At 32.4% G+C, this 2,871-nt stretch overlaps 1 long non-coding RNA gene across 3 annotated transcripts; it reads right to left on the bottom strand.

Annotated features, from left to right (window-relative positions):
• Positions 1-558: 558 nt before the first annotated feature.
• LOC114190489 (uncharacterized) lies at positions 559-2,501 on the bottom strand. Of its 3 annotated transcripts, none has more exons than XR_003605814.2 (4): positions 2,216-2,501; positions 1,996-2,113; positions 1,564-1,840; positions 559-804 (listed from the first exon to the last, which is right to left on the bottom strand). It is a non-coding gene; the product is annotated as an uncharacterized LOC114190489 (long non-coding RNA). The 3 variants fall into 3 exon arrangements; XR_003605813.2 differs by having other exon boundaries at positions 2,220-2,500; XR_003605812.2 differs by having other exon boundaries at positions 1,996-2,496.
• Positions 2,502-2,871: the final 370 nt, after the last annotated feature.

Genomic DNA, 2,871 nt, shown 5'->3' with positions numbered 1-2,871 from the left:
TTTGCAAGCACGAAGTCTTGTGTTTGCATGTAAGATTTGGGTTAAATGTATTTATCTCTACTTGTGTATGTTTTTAATAATTTGTTAACCTGTTGGATTATTTAGGAGTGAAGTTAAGGGAAGAAAGAATTTATCAAATTATACTAAATTGGATTGTTATATTTATGATAGGATAGAGGTTAATGTTCAATTTTTAATAATTGGAAGCATATCATTACAAAAAAATTGATAATTAGTGGAGATTTTTATTTCAATTTGCGGAAGTTTTTACCCTCCGCAAATCAATTTGCGGGGGTTTTCTAAACCTCCACAGTTAGAGTTGCCACAACCTACTTGTAGAGGTTTTTGTTGACTCCTGATATCCAAGTTATATTGTAGAGATTTTTTTGTGAAGGGTTTTAACCTCCTCTATTGGTAACTATTATTTTGTGGAGGTTTAAAACCTCCTTTATTTGCAACTGTTTTATAATTATCCACTTGCATTTATAATTTCTTAATTTAATTATTTTTTATAATAAAAAATAAAAAATATATATAAATTTATAAATTACACAAAAATGAATCAAAATTAATTTTATTGATCATTTAAGATAAAGTACATTCATTAGAAATTACAATATAAATATAAAAAATACTTAATGTTGAAAAAGAATATTTAAGAGACAAATCTTATTATAGTCTTTGAACTCTCTAAAATGTGCTAGTCTTCGAATGTTTTCCATCTCATATATTGCCAATTGACTTCAACTTCTCACTACTTCTTGATCCACTTTCAAGGTGTTTGTCGACATCTTTCTGCAACACCTGAAGAAGAAAAATTCCATTTTGTGAAGCCAAGTATAAAAAAAGAATACTTCATGATCAACAAGGAGGCTGCAGTTGGAGTAAACAATAAAATAAAGTCTAGAGCAATTACAAAAGTTGCAATAACTCACTCAAACTTCAGCAAACTTATGTATCAGCTTTACTTAAACACATCCTAGTGACTTGTAAATCTCCAGAAATATGTCACAAACCAACACCTAATCACATGATCTAGATAACTTTCTCAATCTCTTAAGCAAAATGATAATTATTGGCAATTACTTAGAAACAGGAATTTCAAATACTATCATTTTTAAACATAAGATTAAAACATAATACACAAGTTAAAGATAAAGATTATTATTCATGTGTTAATAAAATTGATGATTGATTTCCCAATGGTGCTAAGAGTAATTAAATAGTCTGTTGGAAATAATAGATATCGTTCAAGATATAAATAAAGCACCCAGCCACCAAAATCAACAATACTAATAATAATGCCATGAAGAAGCAATGTCTAATCATACAGGCAGTGCTCGCGTGTGTACTTTTCATGTGTATATTCCTATATATAAAGTTAATAAACTATTTTATCAAACTTGCATCAATCCTATTACAAGTTAATAAACTATTTTAATAGATGCACGTCGCTTCCAAAAGACAAGTTTATTTTCCACTCACAATGATAGCAAGCTCTTTCGATTTGCCTCAATTCCACTCATATAAAACCCACTGGAATATAAAGAAGGTTGTACTTACCCAGGTATAAAGCAACGTTTCCTGGATCTAGCTTGAGTTGGGCCATGAACCTCCTCCACGATGCATTGTTCAAATAAACTCAATTAGTAATGTGTGTTCATAAACTAGTAAGATAGCTAGCATCATAACAATTTCCAAACAACGTATAAGTGTAAACAAGGGTCAATCACTTTTGGTTCATTTTGAAGAATGCTACACCAAAGGGATTTAAAATACCATAAGAAGACAACCAACTCTTGGATACCATCTGACCATAGACCACCAAAGGGATCTAAACCTGCATATTCAAAATAATGAGAGCATTTATTCCCCAAGTTTCGTAGGATTCCCCAACCTAAGCAAAATTTTAAAAACAAATAAATGATACTGGGAGAAAGTTTATTTCATGAAAGGTATGTGATAACAATTGATGAAACCTCGCAGAAGACTCACAAAATCCAAGAACAAGCCCAAACCCCCCATCATCATCACTCACGACAGCAGCAACGCCCTCGAGGTCACCCTACGCCAACCCGCTACTTTCGACGCCATCGTCACGATCCATGGCAGGCTAAAAAAAAGGAGGTGATGAACAAATACCGTGAAGAACGACGAGCACTGTGAATTTGTAAAAATAATGTTTGGAAGAAAAAGAGATGGCAATCCAACTCACAGACTTCGTATCTTGAAGGCCACCGCCGACGAGCACAGGGCGACGAAGACGACGAGCATAGGACAACGACCGATGATGGAGACGATTTGAATGAACACCAACGATTGATGACGAGAACTGAACCTTAATTTGATGACGAGATGGAGTTCAATCGAAAAGGAAAATGAATGAAGGGTTTGGGAATTTGGGAAACACTGGAGTAGGCAAAGAGTGTAAAATCCTTGGAGGGAAATGTTGAAAAATGTAAAAGGGAAATCAAAAGTGTAAAATAATTTGTGGAGGTTTTAAACCTCTTTTAAAAACAGTTAAAGTCCCAATCATTTTAGCGTTTAGACGATTCAAAGGAACTATCTTAAATAATATTAATTTGGGGAGGGTTTTTATAACCTCCACAAATAAACCTTCACTAAATGATAATTTTTTTGTAGTGTATGCACTAATATGTTGAAATCCTATATATAAACTTACTTTGTATATACTTTGGTCTTTCTGAAATTAGATAAGAATGGTGAAGTTAGAAACTTCAATAGTGAAATTTGGATTTTATTGAATTAGGAGCAGATCGTGTGTTGATATATGATGTTTGAAGTTTGTGAAAAATATGAAATTAATATTTGGTTTTATTATGCATGTTGAAGTGTGTTAAGTAAGAATGG

Source organism: Vigna unguiculata, chromosome 7, assembly GCF_037176805.1.
Source record: "Vigna unguiculata cultivar grain cowpea cultivar isolate G323 ecotype 2 chromosome 7, ASM3717680v1, whole genome shotgun sequence".
In the NCBI taxonomy this organism is placed as follows: Eukaryota; Viridiplantae; Streptophyta; class Magnoliopsida; order Fabales; family Fabaceae; genus Vigna; species Vigna unguiculata.
The sequence above is the reverse complement of the archived record's forward strand: the minus strand, read 5'-3'. Positions and strand labels throughout refer to the sequence as shown.